Source organism: Lutra lutra, chromosome 3, assembly GCF_902655055.1.
Source record: "Lutra lutra chromosome 3, mLutLut1.2, whole genome shotgun sequence".
Taxonomy (NCBI): Eukaryota; Metazoa; Chordata; class Mammalia; order Carnivora; family Mustelidae; genus Lutra; species Lutra lutra.
In genome coordinates, this window is record NC_062280.1 from 61,565,885 (window position 1) to 61,593,432 (window position 27,548).

Sequence of the window (27,548 nt, forward strand, 5' to 3'; positions counted from 1 at the left end):
ATCAGTTGCTTGTTGTGTGTCATATAAAGGGCTAAGAACTTTCTTATCGGTATCATCACCCAGTGAGATGGACACTATTATTGACCATATTTTATTGATGAAGAAACAGAACAAGAGAGATTAAGTTGTGTGTGAATCACAGAAATTCAACTGCTATTCACTGAATTGGGAAAGGGAGAGTTAATGGCAGACACCAGAAAGCTCACAGATGGAAAAAACAAGACCTTAGAAATGGGACGGAGGATGGGGCTCTTCCAGAACCTCTTCTCAAATCTCCCCTATTCTTCTTGTTGCTGCTTCTTTCTAGGTGCTGGTATAGTGATCCCTGGCATCTCTGGAGTCACATACTAATAATTCTGTAATCTGAGAGGAAGAACACACTTTTCCTTGTGATGTCCAACATCAACAACCAGGGAAGTACACAGAATGATAATATAACTCATCATAGTTCATTCCAGGCACTATGCTAAAAACTATATACCCCACAAAAGTCTTATGAGCTAGTTATTATTATCCCCCCCTTTTTGTTAATAAAGAAAGAAAACAAGCTTGAGAGGTCAGGGGATTTGCCCAACATCCAGCAGTCAGAAGGTATTTGTGTTGACTTTCTCAATTAAGGTAGTGTGAGAAAACGCTCTATCTCCAGAATGACTCTCCATTTACACTCTTGCTTTTTGGCCTGGCTTGGTTCTCCCACCCATCAGTGAACCAACTGCCATGGATAGGAGGATGTTATCCTGAAGGTCCAGCTGAAGTTTGGAGCCCATACCTATTGTCAGGGATTTAATTCTGATACAGAAAGAAGTGGCCACCTCAGAACTTCCCTGAGATTATGCCTGCAGTGAATAGGAGGTTGACTAGGAACTTAGCTCTGTATGATTCAAGATCCCAGACTCCTAACCCTACCTCTACTATTTTACAATAATAGTTTGTGTTGCTATCCCATTTTATAGATGAGGAAGTCAACACAGTGAAATCAAAACGTCTTCAAATTAACAAAAAATAGGGAGAAAGAAAACTTGACACTAGGTCTCTCCATTTTTTTTAAAGGTTTTATTTATTTATTTGAGAGAGAGAGAGAGAGTGATCACAAGTAGGCAGAGAGGCAGGTAGAGAGATAGGTCTCCCCATTTTGACCCAGTTTTTTCTTCACTCTTCTATTCAGCTCCCTTATAGTAGGTGCTAGAGTGTTATCATTATACTTGTTTCTAAGGAGAGTTGGTTCAAAGCCCCCATCATGTAAAGAAGTAGGGAAGTACAAGGATATTGTAGTAAAGTCAGCTATGTATTTGGTTTCTAAATCAGTTTGCTAGGGTACATAACAAGGTACCACAAAGTGGCTATCTTAAACAGAAATTTATTGTCTCTTAGTTCTGGAGGCTGGAAGTCTGAGTTCAAGATGTCAGCAAGGTTGGCTTCTTCTGAAGGCTGCAAAGGAGAATCTTTTCTATGCCTCTTTCCCAGCTTCTGACAATTTCCTAGCAGTCCTCAGCATTCCTTGTTTTGTAGATGCATTGCCCTGATCTCTACTTTTATGTTTACATGGTGTACATGTATGTGTATGTGTCCCAGTTTCCCCTTTTTATAAGCACATTTACTGCATGAGGGTGGGGGGTCCCCCTATTCCAAAATTGCTTTGACTTAATCAACTACAACTGCAACAACCCTATTTCTAAAACTGTCACATTCTGACATGCTGAGGTAAGGTCAAGACTTCAACATATAAATTTGGGAAAGGGGCTGGGGGAGACACAATTCAACCCATGGCATCTTTTCTAGTAAGAAAGAAGCTAACCCAAACTGACATAGCTTTTCTACTAAAGAAGATTTTCTTTTTCCCTTTCATTTAAGGTAAAGAGGGAAATAATTAGAAATCAAGCTTTAAAAATATCTAGCCTCCATGGAGAGTCTGGAGGAAAGTTTACAAAAATTAAGTGGAATAATGGGAGAGACGGAGATACTTAACAAGTGAGCTTGAAAGAACTGGAGTGTGGAAAAGTGGGTTGGAGGTAGCAAAAGTATGTTGAATGGCCAGAGCACCCTTTTGAAAAACATAGGATCAACTTGGTGGTTGGTTCTAATCCAAAATGCCATTGAAATTGTAGAAAGTAGGTAGCATGGCTAATGCAACAGGTATAAGAAGTCAACTTTGGCCTCATTATTGAAGATTAATCATTGGAGGGGGTGGTAAAAAAACATAAAGAGAAAGAAAAACTGAGAGATCAAAGATTAGAATGCAGAGTCATTCTTGAATTCATCAAAAGGGTTAGCACGTTATGAATAACATCTTTGAATCTCCTTTTTTCAACAAACCATTTCTGCATATTTCAAATGCAATTAGTGATTTAGTTTTCTCATATAAATTTCCTGGAAGACAATTGGATCTAATCAACTTTGCCTAAAAACATTTTTTTAGAATTTATAAATAATGATGATCCATATAATACAAACTGAAACCTCATTATTAATGAAGTTCTTAGGTGACCTAATATATGTGACATGCTTAGAATAGTGCCTGTCACATAGCAGTAATTCATAAATGTTTGCTAGTATTATCATGTCACTGTTAAGCCCTCATAGGGCAAACAAAATAGAACAAAGCATAGATCGACTAGAGTAGGTTTGCTCCAAGCTCCTGCCACCTTAATGAATTCATCTTCAGATGCTCTAGTAGCCATCTCTGATTTTTTTTTTTAGATAATGTAATCTTGAAAAAATCCCAATATTCATATATGAAAAATAAGAAACAGAGCTTTTATGCTTTTCATTTATTCATTCAAACTCATTCAAAATCCTACTGACAAATGTTTAGTATTTTCAACTTTTAAAAATTCTTTATTAGAGATTTAGTGACTGTCTAAAAATGATAATAAGTAAAAAATCTAGGACTATGAAACATCAGTTTGAAGTGAATGTTTCAGATAGTGGAAAGATAAAATATTGATAATTTTAATTGATATTTATATTGAAGTGATAATTTTGCATTTTGATCTACTGTCATAAGAAAGCGTATTAAGCAATTTTGGATATCTAAGATTAAGCCAATGTAGTATGGCATTATAATGTGTTAAATATAAATATGTTATTCATATCGGTATGTAAGTTCTTAGAACTGTACTGAAAACTGTTAAGGAGGTTACAAATGAAGTATAAGCCATGTTTCCTGTTAGTGTTATTACTCACTTTAGCATTCTTGTGTAATGATTTTACTGGAAGTTTTATACCAAGTATCACTCACCCATTTGTATAATTTTAGTATAATTCTATTTTTATGTTCTCTGTCCATCTTAGGTGCTCAGTTAATAGTGTTAATATTATTGTTGTTATTGTTTTATATGATCATAGTTATGAGCTCTATAATTTAACCACTTAACGTGTTTTTTGAAACCATCTTTAAAGTCTCAGGTACTGTGATGTTCAACACTTATAATCACAAACTCATACTCACAACAATCTACTAAATCTGTTATATTTCTCTGCTTCTCCACACTTAATTTCATATGTGACCTCTATAAGTATCCAAAATTAATACTAAAATACTACTGTGGTTTTCTACCTGACTGTACATTAAAAACCACATGGGATGATTTTTCCCCCAATGCCCAGGGACCATCTCAAACCAAATTAAATCAGAATTTCTAGAAAATATTCTTATGCATTAGCATGTTTAGAAGTCTCTTGGAAGATTCTAATGTGTACCTAGCTTGAAAATCAGATGAACAATATGCTGCTTTTAGAAGTAAATATGTGTAACATGAAAGATTTGAGGCACCAGGGTGGCTCAGTTGGTTAAGTGACTGCCTTCAGCTCAGGTCTTGATCCTGGAGTCTTGGGATCAAGTCCCACATCAGACTACCTGTTTGCCGGGAGTCTGCTTCTCCTTCTGACCCTCCCTCTTCTCTTCTTGAACACTCAAGGATAAGGTCACTTGCTTGTGTGAAGGATAATATTTTTTTTCTCTTCTTTTTTTTCCCCAAAGATTTAATTTACTTATTTCAGAGGGTGGGGAGAGAGCTCAGAGGGAGAAGCAGACTCCTTGCTGAGCAGGGAGCCCAATGCACAGCTAGATCCCAGGACCTTGAGATCATGACCTAATCCGAAAGCAGATGCTTAACCAACTGAGCTACCCAGGTACGCTTAAAATTTGACAAGAAATTTCACATTCCATTTAGGCATGTGTGGCAACAAAGCAGTGCTCCTTGGGACAGTGGGAAATATAGGAATCATAAACCAATGAGCTTATGATCAAGTCAAAGAAAAATATATCAGCTGACACAAAAGTATAAATTCTTAAGTCAACTAGCTTCTCTACTCATTGTTTGTGTTCTCTCTCCTTCTGTGTCTCTGTCTTTCCCTTTCTCTCTGACATTTGCTACTAGAGCAAGAAAAACTGAATCTGACACTTTTACTGGGATTATCATGGAATTATTTTAGCGGATGATGGAGCATTACTACCCTGTCACTGGAAGAAATTCGGGTAAGAATGCATTAAAGTAATGTACATTATTGAATCACTTTTATATGTTCATTAAAACTTACACACCTGTATATATTTGAATATGTATGTCTTAAAACTTAGCTATAAAGTACTGTTTTTTAAATTTGTTTAGGCCTGTAATTTCTTTGCTTGTAATATCAATGACCAAGAGATAAGTTCAGAAGCCCAATAGAGTAGACTTTTATTTTAACTGGCAGCTTAAAAAAAAAATTCTGACTTAAAAATTCTGACTTGGAATGGCTAAAATCAGCAACACAAAAAACAACAGGTGTTGGTGAGAATGTGGAGAAAGGGGAACCCTTTTGCACTGTTGGTGGGAATGCAAACTGGTGCAGTTACTCTGGAAAATAATATGGAAATTCCTCAAGAAGTTAAAAATAGAACTACCCTGTGATCCAGCAATTGTACTACTAGGTATTTACCCAAAGAATAAAAAAATGCTAATTCAAGAGATACACACACCCAATGTTTATAACAGCTTTATCTACAATAGTCAAATTATGGAAACAGCCCAAGTGTCCAGCCCAAGTGTCCATCAACTGATGACTGAATAAAAAAGATGTAACATATAGATATATCTATAGATATATCTATATCTCACATCTATATTGCACACACACACACAAATAAAATATTATTCAGCCATAGAAAAGAATGAACTCTTGACATTTGAAATGACATGGATGGAGCTAGAGAGTATTATACTAAGCAAAATGAGTCAGTCAGAGAAAGACAAATAACCATATGATTTCACTCATATGTGGAATTTGAGAAACAGACAAAAAAGGGACAAAAAAGGAGAGAGAAGCAAAACAAGAAACAAACTCTTAATTGTAGAGAAAAAATTGATTGTTCGCGGAAGGGAGGTGAAAGTTGGAGGATGGATTACATAGGCACTTGTGATGTGCATAGAGTGTTGTATGGAGATGTTAAATCACTATACTGCATTCCGATAACTAAAATGACACTATATGTTAAATAACAGGAACTTAAATTAAAATTTTAAAAATATCTGACTTGAACAATATGTCTTTAAAAGCGTTTGGTTCAGGGATTTTGAAAGTTAGCCCCTAAGCAAAAATGAGTTGAAGTTGCTTTGAAGATATCTTTATTTACCTATTAAATAGAGAACATGTGGTTTTGTGTGTATATAAAATAGTTAGTTGTGGTTTGGGGGTAATGTCTATGGAATGTATGTACATGTCAGCCTTATTATAAATGCTCTCAAGACTAAGGGACATAAACCCCTAGAGTGAAAGAGCAGGTGGAATTCCTGATGTTTCCTTTTCTCTCTTTCCTAGCATCTAGAGCTGAATTAATTGAACTACATGAGTTTATGAGAAAAATTCACAGTATTCTAATTTCCTTAAATATCCTTAATTGTGTTGTATAGACACAGAAACAAAGAAGACCAAAAACTAACCAACAAAATACTCTTATTGCAAATATATAAGTGTGTGTGTGTGTGTGTGTGTATACATATATATGCATGATCTCATTTCCTTGCTTTCACAAGTTAGTACCTTCAAGTACATAAAACCTGTGTCATTAAAGTATATACTTAGAATATTAAATGGCTAAAAAGAAGGCTAGTATGTAATTCAAATTTTGAATATTTTTAGTCAATTTTTTTTCTGACATCTTGAAAACAAAGCTTTTTTTTTTTTTTCCTGCTGCCAAGGTCCATCTGCTTCTTAGTTCATTAACAGAAATTGTTCCTAATAGGATAAAGCTAATAAGACCATGAAGTGGAAATGCAAACAGCTCTTTTAATTCTAACTTAGAACGGCACCGTGCTCTCTGACTAGATAGGAAGAACTCTGTTAAATGTATTTTTTAACCACCAGGTAGTGAATACATTTAATCTCCCTTAGGTTTGCAGCAGCTTTACTCAAAGAAATTTGACCTTCCACATTGGTTCCTAGGGGGAAACAAACTCAAAATTCTTCTTGTAACTCTTCAAGAATGTTTGAAATTTAATAGTAGGCAAATCATTTACTTAAAAAAAAATACAAGTAGGTTTTAAATGTTGCAATTTCAGGGAAGTTAACCTTTCATTTTAAATTAGTAGATAGGATCACATTTTTGGGGGGAACAGGAAGCCATGAGTTTCCATTTCCCTACTTAATTTGGTGATTGGACAAAAAACAACACAAAACAAAAAACAAAACAAAAACCAACAACTTAGGATAAAACACTTATAAAAGAACTGAAGGCTCTCTTTAGTCACTTTTGAGGTTTTTTCCTTTTTCTTTCAAGTTCTGAAAACGTGGTATCACTGAGACCTATCTTGATTTTCCTCCATTCTTTTCATTGAAAGTCTCAACCACCTCCTAACATCTGGGGGAAAAGGTTCTATTGGCTCCCTCCTTCTCAATTCTGGGAATAATATTATTCTTTTCCCTGTACTTAATTCAATCTTGCAGAGATTAGTTCCAAACTTTATTGTTCAGTCAATTTTGCATTTATACAGTAGGTTTTTAGTTTCTCTACCCCTCTTTCCTTTCACCATATTCACCTGGCTTCTTAGGAAGAGTGGGGATGGGAGCTGGTAAGAGTAGATAGAAGAAGTGATGTACTATGGAAAGAGCCTGGGATTTGGAATCAAATTTGTCCTGGGTTTGAATCTCTGTTCTTAAAACACCACTTAGCTAGGAGACTTTGAATGTCTCAATTCTCTGGACAGTAAAAAGGAACTAATAATGATCTCATTGCTTCTCCAGAGGAGGTGAGGAGGGGAGAGTAAAGGTAAAATTGTAGGCTTCTGTCTTTTCCATTTCATCTCTAATAACACTAAGGTCCTTTCCCCTGAGCAGCTTCCTTCACTTTGTCTCAAAATTTATTCAAATTTTACCTCCATCATGTCTTAGCCCAACATCCTTTCCAATATTTTATTTCCTACAAATGTTTTTCCTCTTGGAAGGTATGCTCTAAGAATGAACTCTTGAAGTACTATTCTCATTAGAGAGGATTTACGCTTTAGTTTTGGAAATTTCGCAAAAGTGCACCATAAATTGTTCTAGTTGCAACTCAAGAGTAGAGATCTTAACAAGTTTTTCAAGGAACATCGTATAAAACTGGTTGAGCACTGTCTTTGAAGATTACTGGATTAGTAAATGTGATCTAGTTACTTAATTACAGTCTGACAGCTTCTGTAAAATGGGAATTACAACAGTACCTAAACATACAGTTGTCGCAGATTAAGAGAAAAATTTATATGTAAAGTACTCTAACAGTCCCTGGTGGTCTAGCTTTTACTGCTTTTACTTAGCATAATTTAAAATGAGGTAAATTAATTTAAGTCAAGAATCCGATTTGAGTTGCAAGTTAGAAATGTATTTGGTTGAGTCAAAAATTCACCTTATCCATAAACTGTGTCGAGGTGAGTTGCTAGTTGCCTCCTCACTCTACTTGGCTATAGCACTTAAGTTGGAAAGGGGGACCAAAGTGAGCTACCTATTTTTTTTTTTAATATTAGCAACAAATAATTAAGAAAGGAATTTTAACAATAAGATTTCATTTTAAATAGTGCCAAACTACACAAAATACATTGGAATGAATCTAACAAGAGATGCACAGGACTGTTATAAAGAAAACTTTAAATTACTGCAAGTGGAGATTAAAAAAGGCCAAGCAAATGGAGATATATAACATGTTAATTGATTGGAGTACAGAATATTCTAAAGATGGGGATCAATGCAAACAAAATCTCAACTGAAAATGTAAATGACAAGTTGACAAATGATTTTGAAAGTTATATGGAAATGAAAATGATTTAAAACAGCCAATAATGTTTAAAAGAAGAACAAGATTGGAGGACTAACACTACTTGGTTTCAAGACTTTTAAAGCTATAATAGTCAAGGTGGTTTCTTATTATCTAAGAGATCAGCATATAGATCAATGGAACTCAGTTAGTAGTCTAAAAATTAACCCACACATATATGTTTAATTGACTGTCAATAAAATTGCCCAGGTAATTTTTTGGGGAAAGAGGAGTCATGGCTCTTGTAAGCTGAATATTCATAAGGAAAAAAGAATGAACTTTTACATCAAATTATGCACAAAAAAGTTAATTTGTTATGGATCATAGATCTAAAAATAAAACTAAAAACCATAAAATTTTCTAGAAGAAATGTAAGAGAAGAACCTTGTGATCTTGGATTAGGCAAGAATTTCTTGTTTAGGGAACAAAAATGAGTAAATCAATAAGTTAGATTTTATCAGTGTTTAAAAACTTTTATTTTTCCACAAAGAAAATAGAAAAAAGAAGCCAAAACTGGTAACCAAAAGAGAGAGAGAGAGAGAGAGAGAGAGAGAGAGAAAGAAAGGATTTGTGTTCAGAATATAAAAAAAACAAAAACACACACACAAAATACAAACAGAATAGCCTCTTACAACTCAATAATAAGGCAACACAATAAAAACAAGTGGGCAAGAAATTTGATCACAAGTTTTACTAAAGACATATGATGGAAAGTAAGTACAGAGAAGATCCTGACCAGATAATGCAAATTAAAACTGCAACCAATTTACAATTTCAAGAATGTTGATAAAGACTGACCATGGTAAGGATGTGGAAGAAGTGAAATTTTCATACACTGCTGGTGGAAATATAATATGGTAAAACCATATGGGCAGTTTCCTTAAAATTTAGATATACACCTACCATTTAATCCAGTTATTTCACTCCTAGGTATTTATCACAAAGGATTAAAAATATATGCCCATGCAAAAACTTGTCACAAATGCTCATTGCAGCTTTATATGTAATAGCCCTAAACTGAAAACAACCCAAATGTATAACAATAGATAAATGGATAAACAAATGATGTCATAACAATACAATGGAATACTCTTCGCTAATGAAAAGGAACAAATTTTTGTTGCACTCAGCACCCTGGATGATCCTCAAAAATAATGATGCTGAGTGAAAGGAGTTAGACAGGAAAGGTACTTGCAAACCAGTCTAGAGTGGTAGAAAGCAGATTAATAGTTTTCTGGGGTCAGGGGATAGAGAGGGATGGACTGTAGAAAAACCATGAGGAAACTCTGGGATGATTATGGAGACATTCTGTATCTTTGCAGTGGTAGTTTCATGAGTTGAACCAGTTCAGTTGAAAACTTTTTTTTAATGTACTATTTATTGTATATAAATGGTAGCTCAACAAAGTCGCTAAAAATTAAAAGTGAATTCTAAAAAGTTTAACCTTCACATATTTCAATTATTTTTATGGCTAACTGGAAGCTAACATTGTAATACTCCTGGTTAAAAATGAGACTTCCAAGACAAAATATGAGGTAGGACTTAAGGTTTCCTATATTTGAACATTTTTTTAAAAGGTCAAACATTTTTATTTGCTTCATTTTTTCCCCTTTTTTTTTTATTAACATATAATGTATTGTTTGTTTCAGGGGTACAGGTCTGTCATTCATCAGTCTTATGCAATTCACAGCACTCACCATAACACATCCCTCCCCAATGTCCATTCTCCGGCCACCCCATCCTTCCCAGCCCCCTCCACTCCAGCAACCCTCAGTTTGTTTCCTGAGATCAAGAGTCTCTTATGCTTTGTCTCCCTCTCTGGTTTCATCTTGTTTCATTTTTCCCTCCCTTCCCCTATGATCCTATGTCTTGTTTCTCAAATTCCTCATAACAGTGTGATCATATGATAATTGTTTTTCTCTGATTGACTAATTTTGCTTAGCCTAATACCTTCTAGTTCCCTCCATGTCATTGCAAATGGCAAGCGTTCATTTTTGATGGCTGCATAATATTCCACAATAGTCCATTTTATATATATATATATATATATATATATATATATATATATACACCAAATCTTCTTTATCTATTCATATGTCGATGGGCATCTAGGCTCTTTCCATAGTTCGACTATTGTGGACATTGCTGCTATAGACATTGGGGTGCACGTGCCCCTTTGGATCACTACATTTGTATCTTTGGGGTAAATACCCAGTAGTGCAATTGCTGAATCATAAGGTAGTTCTATTTTCAACTTTTTGAGGAACCTCTATGCTGTTTTCCAGAGTAGCTGCACCAGCTTACATTCCTACCAACACTGTAGGAGGTTTCCCCTTTCTCTGTGTCCTCACTAACACCAGTTGTTTACTGACTTGTTAATTTTAGCCATTCTGACTGGTGTAAGGTGGTTTCTCATTGAGGTTTTGATTTGTATTTCCCTGATGCTGAGTGATGTTGAACACTTTTTCATGAGTCTGTTGGCCATTTGGATGTTTTCTTTGCAGAAATGTCTGTTCATGTCTTCCGCCCATTTCTTGATTGGATTGTTTGTTTTTTGGGTGTTGAGTTTGATAAGTTCTTTATAGATTTTGGATACTAGCCCTTCATCTGATATGTCATTTGCAAATATCTTCTCCCATTCTGTCAGTTGTCTTTTGGTTTTGTTGACTGTTTCCTTGCTGTGCAAAAGCTTTTTATTTTGATGAAGTCCCAACACTTCATTTTTGCCCTTGTTTCCCTTGGCTTTGGCAGTGTTTCTAGGAAGAAGTTGCTGTGGCTGAGGTCGAAGAGGTTGCTGCTTGTGTTTTTGATGGATTCCTTTCTCACATTGAGGTCTTTCATCCATTTTGAGTCTATTTTTGTGTGTGGTTTAAGGAAATGGTCCAGTTTCATTCTTCTGCATGTGGCTTTCCAATTTTCCCAACACCATTTGTTGAAGAGACTGTCTTTTTTCCATTGGACATTCTCTCCTGCTTTGTGGAGGATTAGTTGACCACAGAGTGGAAGGGTCCATTTCTGCGCTCTCTATTCTGTACCATTGATCTGTGTGTCTGTTTTTGTGCCAGCACCACACTGTCCTGATTATTACGGCTTTGTAATATAGTTTGAAGTCTGGGATTGTGATGCCACCAGCTTTGGTTTTCTTTTTCAACATTCCTCTGATCATTGGTTTTTTGGGAGGGGCAGAGGGAAGGAAAGAATTTTAAATATTCTGAAGGGTATAAATAATAATAAGAAGAAATTATTAAAAATTTTATTATTTTTATATTATTATTTAACCTAAGAAAGTTCAGAGACGCCGAGATAAATCTCTGTACACAAAAAGATGGAAGTGAGTGTGGGAAAGAGGAGAATTCCCACAGGCTCTCATTTAGAGAAGATAGTCTTAGACGATCTTTTTCTTTTAATTCCTAAGTTTTCACTTTTTAAGAAACCCAAACGTTTTCTGTGAAGATTTCTTTGGCAAATAATAAAATATGTGTGCATATGGAGGTGTTTATAGACAGAGAATAAGCTTGGAGAGCACTCTTACCAAATCTGAAAATGATAAAATCTGATCCTGCCATTTCTTTGAAGAGTTGGTACTCATTACCGGGCCTGGTCTCTCCCACCTCAGCTGTCCAGCTCAAGAATCTAGTGTCTCCTGAGGAGCAGAATTATTGTAGAAGTTCCCCATCAGGACCAATCTTCAGGTGTCTTTACACAGACCTTCTATCCAGGGCAGATAGTTTAGTTTACTTCTCCCCACAAATTCTTACTTACCAGACTACTTGCTATGATGATCCATTCTGACCAGTTAAAACCTACCTTTTTTTTTTTTTTTTTTGGTTCCTTAATTTGTTTTTGATGGCTTTTTTTTTAAGTTATATATTCCATTTTTTTTTATTAACACATAATGTATTATTTGCTCCAGGGGTACAGGTCTGTGAATCATCAGTCTTACATAATTCACAGCACTCACCATAGCACATACCCTCCCAAATGTCCATAACTCACTTCTTTTTGAAGCCTCATGGCTTCCTACTTTCTGGCCCACTTCTCTGTAAGTACACACGTTCTTCAGTAGCTACTGCCTGAGCCAGTCTGTTCAGATGGCATATGGCCTTGACTGATTAATCATTTTAGTTTCCCAGGCTAGATTGTAATCACCTTGAGAACAGAAAGCGCATCATCATTATCTGGATCTGTTTCAACATGTGGCCTAATACCTAACATATAGCATGTGCTCAGTGAATATTCATTGACTTAGGTGTTCTAGACCATAACATAGAAATAGTGAAGGAACTGAATATGAGTGGATTTTCAGTAATAGTAATAACAATTTTGTATATCAGTAAAGTGTGGCAGTTGAGCACATGACTTTTGGGGTCATACGGGCATGGGTTTAGTTCAAATCCTAGCTCTGCCACTTACTGGGACAAGTCCCTTAAACTCTGAGTCTCGATTTCCTCATCTGTAAGACAAGAATAATAATACTCTGTCCTTATAAAGTTATTGTAATGGTCATATGAAATGTTTGTTAAAGTTATTAACATAGAGCCAGTTTAAAATTCTCAATAATTGTAACTTTGGTTAGCCTTTGAGTTTTAGTTTGTTTTTAGATTATTTTATTTAATGAAATCAATAGGCCTCAATAATAAAGTATAGGGATTCAATAATCTTCAATTTACTAATGCAGAAATTGAGATTCACAGACATTAATTTGTCCAATGTTATACACTTTGTAAGTGGAAGAGATAAGACTGAAACTCAAGTTTTGACTCTACTTGTCCTTGAATTATCTACTAATTAACAGGCATTGGGGGAGAGAGCAAGAGGTGATAGTAAGTAGTTTCAAATTTGTGATTCTCATTGCATTTTAAATTAATGAGCATATAACTTAATAAATCCTTGCATTTGATGCTAACTATGGCCTGAAACAGGTACATTCTAATTCATTAAATTAATTTTACCGTAATTCCAATTTCAAACTAGTTTATTAAACTAATAATGCAGGAATGCCAAACTTGAAACAAAATTAAGTGGCCAGGCAGAAACAAGTGAAAGATAAAGAAGAGAACAGTGTGTTTGACCCCTCAAGCCATCCATTTCCCCAAATTTTTGGTATCATGTAATTGTACTTGTCTGCAATTGATTCAAAAAGGAGCATGTGATATGATATAAGGTATGGAGGGAAGTTGGCTGGAGAGATTTCTGGGAACTTTTGTTTTGCTTCTAGAGGTACATAAGAAGAAAGCATCTCTTTTCTTCTTCTGATTATTGTCATGTCTAAATGCACCTCCTGGTATTACTAAAGCCATTTTACCACTAATAAGATGAAGGCAATACCTCCAAAAATGGAAAAACAGAGACATAATGATGTCTTTGAGCATGACTTAAATTTCTTGAAGTCCACTGGGTTTCTAGCAAAGTGAATAAGCTAATTTTAGTTGGGGTTTCCCATGCTTGTTGTTGAGAGAATCTTCACTATTAAATGGATCTCAGAAAACTTTGGGAGATGAGAATCAGAGAAGAGAATGTTGTTTCTACATTGAAGACTGAAAAAGAAAAATCACAAAGATTGGACCTAATAACAGCTTTTAATCCAAAGATCCATTTATCCTTGCAGACTGCATTTTGTAGCATCTCCGAATGTGACAAGCGTTTCAAACCTGCTTGTCAATGTGCTTAAAATGTGCATGACATTTTCAAAGAGAAGAAATCAAGTAATTACCTGAGCCAATGAGCTTTTTGGAGTCATCTTGAACTGATGGCTCCCCTTCACTAGGTGAAAATAAAATGCATGGTTGGAGGCAGGGAGGAGAATTTCCAAATGCTTTGAGAAAGCATCAAATGTAATCTGTCTTGTTTGATGTAATAAACCATGGGAATTCCTAGGTAGGTGCTTGATCAGACAAATGACAAGAAACTTCATCAAAGCCAAATTCCCAGAGGAATTTGGGTTTTGTCAGTTGGGAAGACTTGCCACAGTGGGATTTTCTAGCTAATGGTTTCATTTTACCTAAATCACATAATCTCTTTGTTTCAGTTCTTTCTGGTTACCAAACAAAAGTACTAATTCCTGTCCTGGATATTTCCCAGTAACCATAATAATGATATTATATATTTTTCCAGCACTCAAAAATGCTTTGCACACACTAAGTACCTGATAAATATCTGTAAAGTTGTACAAAGTAGTTTGAATTTAAAGAACCTAGACAGAAAGTCTAAATAAAACAACTGGATCACTGATCAGCAAATAGACACAGAAATCATTAATTATGATTCCAAATGTCTGGTAAACAATTCATTGATCTGATTTCTAAAAAATATCAGAATATAATCATTGTAAATTCTTAATATTTTAAGGCTTAAAATAGATTTGGTTGGAAATATTTCCTGTAATACAAGATTCCATTTCTGTTATAGTGTTCTTACAAAGTTATTTTCTTGAAGAAATACATAAACTTATTTTATTCCATTGCTGGTGGGTAAAGTCTTTCAAATTAGATGCTTTCATGAAGATGATCCCTCATGTTTTAGGATTAGGCTGTAAAAGCTTATTAGCTGTCCAGTGTCAACAGGAGGTTTCACACTGTCTAGTATGAGATTATTTGGCTGGATTGTTTCTTTGGAAGCATCCTCAACTCTTTGTATCAGTAAATATTTTCTTTTGGGCTTGTCAGTTTCTTCAGAAAGAAATCTTGCAAGTTCCCACCCATGATTCATGAGCTTCAATGTCAGTCTTCTTGGAGTCAAATAACATAAGAGAATTTGGAATCTCCCTGTGCAGTGAGCAAATTTTATGTGATACGCCTGAAATCATTCCCTGACCCTTAGAGTCTCCTAGAGACTCTTTCCAAAGAGTAAACCTATTGCCTCTTTCTTGGCGGTGGAGGAGACCCAGGTATCCAATAGCTATTTATATAACTTTTCAAGCATTTTCCCATCTCTGTCCCAAATGTTTCCTATTTCTAGACGTTTTGCTATTCCATACTTCTTTAGTATTTCTGGGGTTCTCTGATAGAGACTAAGATTCTCCAATCAATACAACAAATTCATCCAACAAATATTTATTATCATGTGCCAGGCAGGGATCAGGCACTTGGGATATAAGAGTAAACAAAACAAAATTCTCTCTCCTAAGGGGTTTACGGAGTGTAAGAAATAGTCAATAAACAAGACACATAATAATTAAATACATTATTTAATATTTTAGAAACTAGTGAATGCCATGAAAAAAAAAAATATAGCGGGGCGCCTGGGTGGCTCAGTGGGTTAAAGCCTCTGCCTTCGGCTCGGGTCATGATCTCGGGGTCCTGGGATCGAGCCCCGCATCGGGCTCTCTGCTCAGTGGGGAGCCTGCTTCCTCCTCTCTCTCTCTCTCTCTGCCTGCCTCTCTGCCTACTTGTGATCTCTGTCTGTCAAATAAATAAATAAAATCTTTAAAATATATATATATATAGCAAAAGGGTAAGGGGATTAGAATTGCCGGAAGATGAAGGGCAGATGGAATTTTTTTTTTGATTTTTTTATTATAAGTATTTATTATAATTGATTATATTATTATAATTACATAATTACTATCCCTCCCCCGTTTTTGTAAATGAGGAAACTAAAACGCTCAGAATCTCTTCTGACTTGCCCAGCCCCATCAACGTTTTCCAAAGTCCTGATCCTCTAGAGTACTTATGACAGCGATGGGAAGGAAGCCAAGGCAGCTGGTGTGACACCAGGCCCCACAAAGCACCCAGGGCTTCCACACCTGGGTCAGGGTAGGAAGCTCCTAACACTCTTTCTTTCACACTCTTGGAAATCCCTGAAGGCAAGGGCTCATAACTGACATGCCCCATCAGGTGGGGACCTCTTTGGCCACAATCTCATTCAGGGTTTTTTTTGTTTTGTTTTGTTTTTTTAATTTTTTTATTTTTTCAGCATAACAGTATTCATTATTTTTGCACCACACCCAGTGCTCCATGCAATCCGTGCCCTCTACAATACCCACCACCTGGTGCCCCCAACCTCCCACCCCCCACCCCTTCAAAATTCTCAGATCGTTTTTCAGAGTCCATAGTCTCTCATGGTTCACCTCCCCTTCCAATTTCCCTCAACTCCCTTCTCCTCCCCATCTCCCCTTGTCCTCCATGCTATTTGTTATGCTCCACAAATAAGTGAAACCATATGATAATTGACTCTCTCTGCTTGACTTATTTCACTCAGCATAATCTCTTCCAGTCCCGTCCATGTTGCTACAAAACTGGGTATTCATCCTTTCTTTTTTCTTTTTTTTTTTTTTACAGCTTTATAAACATATATTTTTATCCCCAGGGGTACAGGTCTGCGAATCGCCAGGTTTACACACTTCACAGCACTCACCATAGCACATACCCTCCCCAATGTCCATAACCCCACCCCCCTCTCCCAACCCCCTCCCCCCATCAACCCTCAGTTTGTTTTGTGAGATTAAGAGTCACTTATGGTTTGTCTCCCTCCCAATCCCATCTTGTTTCATTTACTCTTCTCCTACCCCCTCAACCCCTCATGTTGCATCTCCTCTCCCTCATATCAGGGAGATCATATGATAGTTGTCTTTCTCCGATTGACTTATTTCGCTAAGCATGATACCCTCTAGTTCCCAGATGGAATTTTTTAAAAGGGTGGTTGTGATAGGTTTTCGAGAGAGTGTGAATTTTGATTAAGACTTGATGGAAGCGAGACTTATCCACTTATCCAAGGGATGGGGCAAGGGTATTGCTGGCAGAGGGAACCTCTCATGCCAAGGTCTGATGGGAAAAACCTACCTTATGTGTTAGATGAACTGCAAGGAGGCCAGTGTGTCTGGGGTGGAAGGAGTGAAGAAAAAAATACTGTGGGAGGTGGTGAGGAAGGCAGAGAGGTGACAGGGCTGGGGGTGGAAATGCTCTGATTATGTAGAGCCTTGGGTGCTATTGTGAAAATACAGGTTTTTCTCTGAAAGAAATAGAATGCCAATACAGGGTGTTAAGCACAGAAATGACATTCTCTGATTCATATTTTAGGAAGATAACTGGTGCTGTGTTGAGAGTAGACTGATTGATGGGCCACAGTAGAAGCAGAATGATCAGTTAGGAATTACTTCATCCGTCCAGGCAAGAAATAACAGTAGCCATGTTTGTTCCTTGCAACTGCTGTTGCAAAGTATCACAAACTGGGTGGCTTAAACAACAAAAAATTTATTCTCTCCCAGTCTTGAGGCCGGAAGTGCAAAATCAAGGTGTCGGCAGGGCCATGCTCCCTCTGAAGTCTTCAGGGAAGAATCACTTCTTGCCTTTTCCAGCCTCTGGTGTCTGCCAGCCATCCTGGGCATTTCCTATTTCGTGGTAGCATAATTCCAGTCTCTGCCTTCACCTTTTCTTGGCCACCTTCCATTTGTGTGTGTCTGTATCTCCAAATATCTCTCTTGTTAAAAAGAAACCCTAAACCAGTACAACCTCATCTTCACTTTATTACATCTACAAAGACTCTATTTCCAAATAAAGTCGCATTCTAGGTACCAGAGGTCAGGACTTTAACATATCTTTTGGGCGGACAGAACTTAACCCCAACAGTAGGTGGTACTAGTAAAAATGGTGGGAAATGATAAGATTCTGGGTGTATTTTGAAGGTAGAGCCAACAGGATCTTCTGAGAGGATGGATGTTGGCTGTGAAAGAAAAAGGCTCCAAGATTGACTTACACCTTAAGTTTTCATCTTTCCTTGTCTGCTAATTCAGTTACCACTCACACATCTGTTTTTTAGCTTTCTCATTTCTGTTGTTGTTGGCTCGTTTTCCTTATTTTCTCTTGGGGATTTTTAATGTAAAAAAAAGTCACTAGCAAGGCATTTTAGTGGGGTTTGGAAAGATGCTGTAACAAACACATGTGTGTATTATCTGCAATGTTTATCCAGAAGTACTCTCCGGGAGTAAATCAGTGGAGGCTGAATACTAGATATTTTCAAGGCCCATTTTAAGAAAAATTTTTTAAATACAAAATTAGATACAATAGCAGTATTGTCCTTAAACCTGGACAAGAGGGGCCCCTGTTCTGGACACAAACACACACACACACACAGAGTTTATTGAAGAATCAAAGCTCCTCTATAACTTGGGAAATGACACTCAACATCACACAGAACAACCTGTAAACCTAAACATATGTGCCCTCCTGACAAACACCTTCAGTCCACAGGGAAAATCTTTTTCACATCTCACACTGTACGCTCTCAAAAGAAAGAAAGAAAAAGAAAGAAAAAAGAAAGAAAGAAAGAAAGAAAGAAAGAAAGAAAGAAAGAAAGAAAGAAAGAAAGAAAGAAGGAAAGAAAGAAAGACAAGAAAAGAGAAAAAAAAAGAAAAAGTAAGAGTGGTCTACTGTGTCTGAACACTGTGAAGATTTTGAGGCTTTGCGGATCTCAACATCTGAGATGGACGTTGCTTTGGAGTGTGAAGAGGATCTGAGCAGCAGAAGTATTTGGGTAGCAGAAAAGACTGATCATCTTGTCAACTCCTTTCTCTGAGTAAGCATGACTGTAAGAGTGTCTGGTTTCTTCAAGTATCATTTCCCAGGGGTGCTGGGGATTCATTCACTCATTCATTCATTCATTCATTCACTTAGGCTTCTACACCTCTTCTAATGTGCAATCACAGAGGTACTCATCATACAGCTCAGTGTTCACAATTTGTGAAATAATGGCAGCTGAGAAACATTTGCAGAAGTAAACAATTCATAGTATTGTTAAATTTGTGCATATATAGACACAGATTACAGATTTAGATTAGTACCTTAAGTAAACATAGATTCTTTACCGTACTGTTTGGGTCTACATATTGCCTTAAGATAGAATGAAATTACAATATAAGTATGAACGATGACTATGATAAGACAAAAATGTTTTGTAATATTTTGTAATATAATAATATATCGTATATGGCATTTTGTAATGTTTGAACATGATATTCAGACTCAAGGTTCATTTCTGAATCCAAGTATTGCTTTAAGAAGTTTACTGATGGTATGCCTGGGTGTCTTAGTCAGTTAAGCATCTGCCTTTGGCTCAGGTCATGATCCCAGGGTCCTGGGATCCAGCCCCACATCAGGCTCCTTGCTCAGTGGGGAGTCTGCTTCTCCTTCTGCCTGCTGCTTCCTCTGCCTGCCAATCCCCCTGCTTGTATGCTCTCTCTCTCCATCTCTGACAAGTAAATTAAAAAAAATTTTTTTTTAATCTTTAAAAATAAAAAAAAAGACTTAAAATCAGTTTAAAAAAGTTTACTGACAATTTCAGTTGGTACCAACCCAATAAAGGAAAGTTTCTCCAACTTGGATTTGATAAAAAAATTTTTAAATTACTCAAAAAGAGTTAATAGTATGGCATCATTATCAATAAAATAAAAATTAACTAAAAGCCTTAATTATTACAATATGTAAGATGTTTTTGATAAAGCAAAAAAAAGGGAATAAATATCTTTAATCCATGATCTGTATGTTATTATCACCCCCAAATCATCATTCCATTAATAGAATACTCACTTATAACAATTAATTTCTGTCACCTTTGGCAATTGACCAACTTCCAGTTACCTAAAAACAAACAAAAAATAATTAAGGTTTTATTTATTTATTTGTCAGAGAGAAAGAGAGAGAGAGCACAGACAGGGGGAGTGGCAGGCAGAGGGAGAAGCATGCAGAAGGAGAAGCAGGTTCCTGGTTGAGTAAAGAGCCTGATGTGGGACTCGATCTCAGGATCTCAGGATCCTCAGGCATCATGACCTAAGCCAAAGGCATGAGCCACCCAGGCGTCCCTAAAAACCAAATTAAAAAAAAAAAAAAAAAACTCTAATTATGGAATTATAGTTGTGAGGATTACAGAACATAGTTTATTTACAGTTATTAGCATATTTAAAACTGATAATTAGAAATGTGGTGGAGGGCACACTTTTGTTATACTCTTTCCTTCAGCCCCCAAAACTGTCAGGGGTGGGTGACTGATCTGTTCAAATGTAAAAATGTGCTTCAAACAAGGAAAAAGAACCCAAGACAACTTACAAATTCAAAAAAGTAGTCAAAGACACCATACCCACAATTTCAGGAAAAAGTCACAATTTACTTTTTTTTTTTTTTTTAACTAATTAATAACCTGACACAGTTACTTTTTTTTTCCTTTAGTGTTTGGATGAATGCTCTTCAGTTCTTCATATGACAACAACTTCTATATTTTAATAAAGAGACTCTTAATATACTTCAGGCGTTTCTTATACATGATAATTCAAAATTTTTCCATAAAACTAATAGTTTAGAAGAGTTTTTCATCTTCACAAATCATTATTGGTCATGACTTGGAAACATGAATATTGTTATCAAATTTAAGAAAATCTTTATCAAATTTCTTTCATATGTGAATTATTACAAATAATCTTTCTGTTGTCACTTTTGTCGGTTGTGCCCTATAAATATGGGAATTCTGATAAATTCTATTTTGTGCAATTCCTATTAAAAAGAAATTGGAAGAGTTATATAGATGGTGTATGTGTTGTAATGAGCACTGGGAATTATATAAGCCAGATGAATCACAGACCTGTACCCCTGAAACACATAATACATTATATATTAATTAACTGAATTTAAATTAAAAAAAAAAAACCTAATATGCTACATTTTGAAGTATATTCTTGACAGGAGATAACTTTCATGCTTACTGGGTTTTGATAAGATTCTAACTCTTTGCTGACAAATGTACAAGTCTTATAACGATTTTCTCACAGACGCTTTCCTGTCTGGATGCGACCTCTGGTGTTGCATTTGCTGCCACAATGCTAGGTATGCAGCACAGTGGGGCCCCCGGGGGCACACCTGGGAGCCGTTCTTAAGACGAACGGCTTGTGACGCTGCACTCCACACACACGTGTCTGATAATTCCATTAATACATCGCAGTAAGCCCAAACTAAGTGTATCTCCCAGTCAGCCTGTCTGAACCCAGATTCCCCAAATGCCCATGGCTTTTTCCAGTGCCTCCAGAGTGACGTCCAGGGGGCTGTGGGAGTAGAGAGAAACTTGAAAGAATTGTCATTAAATGCCTCAGTTTTGCAAATTTTATAGAAACATGTGATAGAAACAGGTCTTGAAAAGCACCTGTGCAAACGAAGGGCCCAGCGGCTTCACTTCATTTCTTTCCAGCTGTTGCTCCCTGCTTCCTGGGTAGCGTTGCTTTGCTATCACCATTGATTGCTCTGAAAGCTTGGCTGACTAACAACTGGGGGCGAAGAAAGGGGGGGGGCGGGGGGTGGTGGACCGGCAGCTTCAACTTTTGATGGTTTGGGGAGCTTTATGCAGGATAGTGAATACACTGTCGACCATGCCGATTTCAGCTTTGTTTGCAAAATTCAGTCATGGGGCTTTTATAGTACAACTAAAATCAGTTAGTAGATAACCAATTTTTGTTTTTCAGAAGCTAAAAAAAGCAAGTTTAGAATTGAGTTGGCACACGCGGCAGCACACGGAGAAGAAGAATGAACTGAAATGAAAGCACAATCTGGAAGAATAACTTCAAAACAATGCAGCAGGATGAGAGCCCTGCTGCTACCATTTATGATTCCCTCAAAGCCCCGTGCTCACATCCGTCCGCTCTTAACGCTGCGGCACACTCCTAGGCAACCAGAGGGTCAGGGGGCGCCGGCTCTGGATTCTCACACGGTAACGTGAAGAAAATCAATTTCAATCCTCCAAGGATGATACACTACAACTGGAGGTCACTAAACACCATCAGTTCTCGGAGACCCTGGAGACTTGAGAGGAGATTTCCCAAAATTACCACACCTCAAATTTTGGCCCTTTGGTTGAAAGCGTATACTGCATTTTCTCTTTCTGCCCATTTTTACTAGATAGGTGGGAGGAAGGGGGAGAGGCATGGACAAATATGGATATCTATCTGAACATTCTGGTTCAAAAACGTCTGTTTCAACAATACACCCCAGGAGTTGTAATCACGTCGATAAAAGGACTGGCTGCTGTACTGATCCACATAAGGAAAAGTGATTTGCGTTTTGAGGGGGGGAAGGGGGCCCTATTTATTTTACCATTGGTCACAGGCACTATTGTTTTGCTTTGTGCCCCAGCAAGTTACTTATTTTAGTAACATTTAGAATGATCAGTGAAGGAATAGTAAAGTAAGAAGCATGAAACTTACATGTGTCTGGGCACACACCCCCTCCTCCTTTGCTGGTTATGTGGCTTAGCTTAATTCATTTATTCCTGAGAACCTGTTTTCTCTTTACTTATCTATCTATCTATATACATATAGATAGATAGATAGATAGATAGATATGTAATATAATATATAAAATATAGATGATAAACCTATCATCTATAAAAGAGGTTGATAATGTCCAGCCTACCAATATTAGAAAGACTGTCATGAGGATCAAATAAGAAAATTGTATGTATGAATGCTTTTTAGGTGGAAATGTTATGAACATAAGATATTATTAGATTTATTTTTTTGAACATCTGAAATTAATATCTAAAAGGAACAGGCTTTGTGATTGAGGTTGATTGAGGTTGAAGGGTGATGTGCAAACGGTAGAGAAGTCAGGGGACAAATTGAGGAGAAAGGAAGCTTAGACTGGATGGTGAAGAGTCAGGGCATCATAAACATCCCGGGGGAGTTTTGAATTAAGAGAGTGGGGCAACCAAAGTCAGTGAGATAGGAGGGTCACAAGAGGAAACTCCATATACTTTAAAGAACAATTTTACAAATTCCAGGTGGAAAACAGAAAGGGCTATTACACTCTGAAACCACACAAGGGGTACAATACAGAGATCCTTTGACAAGTTAAGCATAATCCGAAGACACGTGGATACGTGCACAAAGTTGCAAAGACTATTTCAATTCTTTCACAGTTACGTAGCACCAACTGCCAAATCATCATCCCCCATTAAGTATTTAGTAAGTGCTCCTTTGTCTACAGGGCTAATGGGTGACATTCAATGGGCTTGGAGACTGATTTCAGTTTTCTGTATAGGCCCAGATCTTTATATGCTACAGGAAGTGGAAGGAGGATCTTAGGAGATTTGTAGATACAATAAAGTTAGTGCTCAAATTCTGCCTATTTGCTTCTACCCTAAACTCAGCATGTTTGACAATTCGGTATTAAAAACACTAATTTGGGGGCACCAGGGCAGGTCAGTGGGTTAAGCCTCTGCCTTTGGCTCAGGTCATGATCTTAGGGTCCTGGATCAAGCCCCACATTGGGCTCTCTGCTCAGCCCCACCTGCCTGTCTCTCTGTCTGTCAAATAAAAACACCAATTTGGCAATAGTAGAGAAAATTCAAAAAGGTTCCTGTGCAGGGTGCCTGGGTGGCTCAGTCAGTTAAGCATCCAACTCCTAATTTTGGCTCAGGTCACCATCTAAACATCAGGAGATCAAGCCATGTGTCAGCCTCCATGCTCAGCATGCAGTCTGCTGGGATTCTCTCTCTCCATCTCCTTCTGCCCCCCGCCCCACTCATGCATATTCTCTTTCTCTCAATAAATAAATTAAAAATTTTTTTTTCAGAAAAATTTTGTGTGAAACCAAATTCAGTCCAAACTTTGAGAATATTCTGTCCTTTTTAAAATGCCCCAAATACTCCTATATTGAATAGTTGGATGTCAACAATTTTTATTTGGGGCCTCTTATTGTGAGAGAATTCAACTGTGATTGAAAACAAAGAATACAAAAATCACCGCACAGGAGAGTATAATGTTCCTGACTTCTGGTCCCAAACACGCCATGTTAAGGTCTCTCGCCATCCTTGCTTTACCAAGACCCGGCTGTCTGGTCACATTGCCACATGATTAAGAAGGCACTTCTTTCCTACACTACCAGTTCATGCTTGGGACTTTCAGTTTCACAAAAGAAGCAGACAGCACATAAAAGCTTGGCTCCCATTGGGTGTGCTGTCCTCTCCCACGTGTCCCTGGCAGGTGGCCTGCAGTGCTGGGTGGTGGCCAATGAAGGTAGCAAAGGACAATATCCCAGGAGTAGGTGGGCCACAGAGATTTCTGGCTGAGATGGTTATCACCAAGAGGTGCAAAATAACAGCAGAAAACTGGGAGAATGACATGTGTCAAGCTGAGAAGAGAGCCCTAAGACATCTGGAATGAAGGAGTTGTGACTAAGAGTCTGTAGTCACATAAAAGAAATGCCAGACAGAGTTTGGAAGATAATGTGAACAAGTGGATGGACGGTGTCTCAAATGGGAACCACTATCTAAGACTGTGTAGAGCTGTGATGTGAGGAGGAACGTGGGGCATAAATGTGACCAGTAGACAATTCTGTCTGCCAGAGTCTCACCTTTTTCAAAGCCCAAGTTTCACTCTATTTTTTGTATCATTTAAGTCCCTGTCTCTCTCTCTTTTTTAAAAATTTATTTTAGCCATGCTTATTCAAAGGCACTATAAAGATCAAGCAAAGGTAAGCCACAAGATAGGAGATCATATTTGTGACACAAATCAATAATAGGGAACTGGAATTCAGAAAATCTAAAGAATTCCTTAAAGTAAATGAGAAGTCAACACCTCCTCCCCCCACCACCTCCCAAAAATAGATAAACAGATAAAAGACTTGTCCAGGTATTTCACAGAAGAGAAAATATAAATAGCCAAAAATTTGAAGAAATATACTCATTTGTAATCTGAAAAATGCCAAGTGAAACACATTGAGTCCTTGTCTCTTAAGGTTTACTGTTTCATACTTGTCCAAAGCATTAATTAAAAACAAAAAAACTATCTAATAAAACATCAAATAATTCTCATAAAATGGTACTATAGCTTATGTATCTTGAATATTTATTGTATGCCAAGCAATATTCTAGGGTTTTTTTTTAAAGGTTTATTTATTTATTTATTTCAGAGAGAGAGAGAGCACCAGCAGCGGGAGGGGTAGAGGGAGATGAAGAGAAGCAGATTCCTTGCTGATCATGGAGCCCAGCTTGGGGCTCCTTCCAGGACCCTGAGATCGTGATTCCAAGCAGAAACCAAGAGTCAGAAGCTTAACTGACTGAGCCACCCAGGTATCCCATATTCGAAGTATTTTAAACATATCACTTCATGTTACAGAATGAAGGCAATTATGTGTTTAGAGTTATTCTTTGCTATAATTATTGCTTAGGTTAAATTTTGAAAACTCAACAATGGTTATTACTGCTTGCCAATGAATGAGCATTCATTCACGCTCCTTCTTAAGAGAACCCTGGTTTATTTTTATTACTTTTTTCTATTTCTATTTCTTATTTTTAGTTATCTATATACCTCCCTCTATGGTTTCTGGATCAATTTTCCCCAGCTCCCCAAGTGAGCCCTGATTCATTTTATGTAGAATTAATCTATCCCCTTGCTTAGATTTCTGATTGGTTCGGGGTTTGATATGATATACAATTCTAGCCAATGAGAATAAAAGTGAAGTTTTTTGGTTACTTCTTTACAAGTTGTGCTTAACTCCTCCATGAAGGCTCTGAGGAATAACCACTTCACAGATAACAAGACCTGGTTGTGATGAGTTGGGATTCCATCCTAGAGCTGTCCAGCTACTACAGAGCCAGGATTTCTTCCACTATAACCCTCTATTGCATCCCTATTTTTGTTACCACATGTGATAAGATAATGCTCTCCCTTCCTCAAAGATGTATACCTCTTAATCCCCAGAACCTGTAAACACGTTATCTAATAGGTTTAAGATAAATGTTACTTTATTTGCAAATGTGACTGAATTAAAGATCTGGAGATGGGGAGATTATCCTGGATTATCCAAGTGACCCAACATGGGTCCTGATAAGAGGGAGGAAGCAGGATGAGAGTAAGAGAGGATAAGATGATGGAAGCAGGTCAAGGTGATGCAACCATGATGAAAGAACTCAGTCATCCTTTGGGAGTAGCTGTGGAAGTTTCTGTCAGATATGGACCCCCCCTCTAGAGTCTATAGAATTAGCTCGGTTCTGCTGATACTTGATTTTAGCCTTGTTTATGACCCATCTTGGATTCTTGACTTCCAGTATGGTAAGATAATAAATTTGCCTTGTTTCAAACCATCAAGTTTGTGGTAACTTTTTACAACAGCAGTAGGAAACACATATATCACATAAGCACAGTCAAATATTTGTAAGTCTCAGAAATATTATCAAATTTTTAAAGAAACATAAAGGAACTGTAAAATTTGAAATTTAACACACTTAAAATTGTGCTGCTTTTGCCATGATACAAACATTACAAAATTTTCAAGAGAAAACAGAAACTACTTCTACCACTTTTAGATAATTTGACTTCTAGTCCATTTATGTTAGTAATACAAGCTGCATGACATAGGACTATTTTTGTTAAGTGTTTATGACTATCTACTTATCTCCATTTTGGCTTAAATATTATATAATGTCCTGGATGATCGTCCATTACAGATCTCAGAATAGGTGTACCACCACTATGAAAAGTGTTGACGTTGGAGGAACAGGTTAGTTTACTTCTTAGGTAAGTTTAGTCTACCTTGTTTTAAAGTATAAACAGAAGTAAGAAAGCTTCCTGAGGAATTTCACCATTTTACAAAACAGTAACATAAGTTATCTGACACAAATGACATTTTTTTCTGTGGAAATTATATTGCTCTTTCAAAAGACAGCCATCCTGTTATCTTGGCTAAGCTTTGTGCAATGGATTCTGGAATCATTTTCATGGAGATGGTTACTAAGAGTTGTGTCTAGTGACCTTGAATTGATTTGGATATTGAAAAGACTGTAAGTTTACTATGCATAATCTGCCGAAGGAACCCACTTTTCCATGGAAATGGGAATGGTTAAAAAGTCTGCATATATCATAGATATTGATTTTTCCAGGACCGCAGAAGGAAGGGGAATGTCTGCATTTGGGTAGAATCCCTTTCTTAAAGCACTCTACTTCATCTATATCTACAAGTACAGCCCAGAGGTGGCACTTGCTTCCAACTCAAGAGTCACCATATGGTATTGATACTGATGCAAAATTCACCATTAATTCTCAATTAAGTTTACAGAATTTGTCAATAAGAATTTCATAGAAGTTGCTATGTCTTATTCGGGAAGAAAACAGCAAATAAAAATCCCTGAATTTTCTACCTCCTTTCTGTCGCTTCATCATCTATCATAGAAATCAACCTTGAATACATAGTACTGGGAATATTTCTCAAACCTCTCTGTAAAAGTAGTAGCGACAAATATGGAAACTTGGGGGCACTGATCCTGCTTCCCTTACTATCTACCTGTATAAGTTTAGTCAATACAATTTATTTTC

The 27,548-nt window shown here is 36.9% G+C and overlaps 1 long non-coding RNA gene across 1 annotated transcript; it reads right to left on the reverse strand.

Annotated features, from left to right (window-relative positions):
- Window positions 1–262: 262 nt before the first annotated feature.
- On the reverse strand, window positions 263–19,830 carry LOC125095833 (uncharacterized). The gene is made up of 3 exons (XR_007125962.1): window positions 19,786–19,830; window positions 12,260–12,412; window positions 263–363 (listed from the first exon to the last, which is right to left on the reverse strand). It is a non-coding gene; the product is annotated as an uncharacterized LOC125095833 (long non-coding RNA).
- Window positions 19,831–27,548: the final 7,718 nt, after the last annotated feature.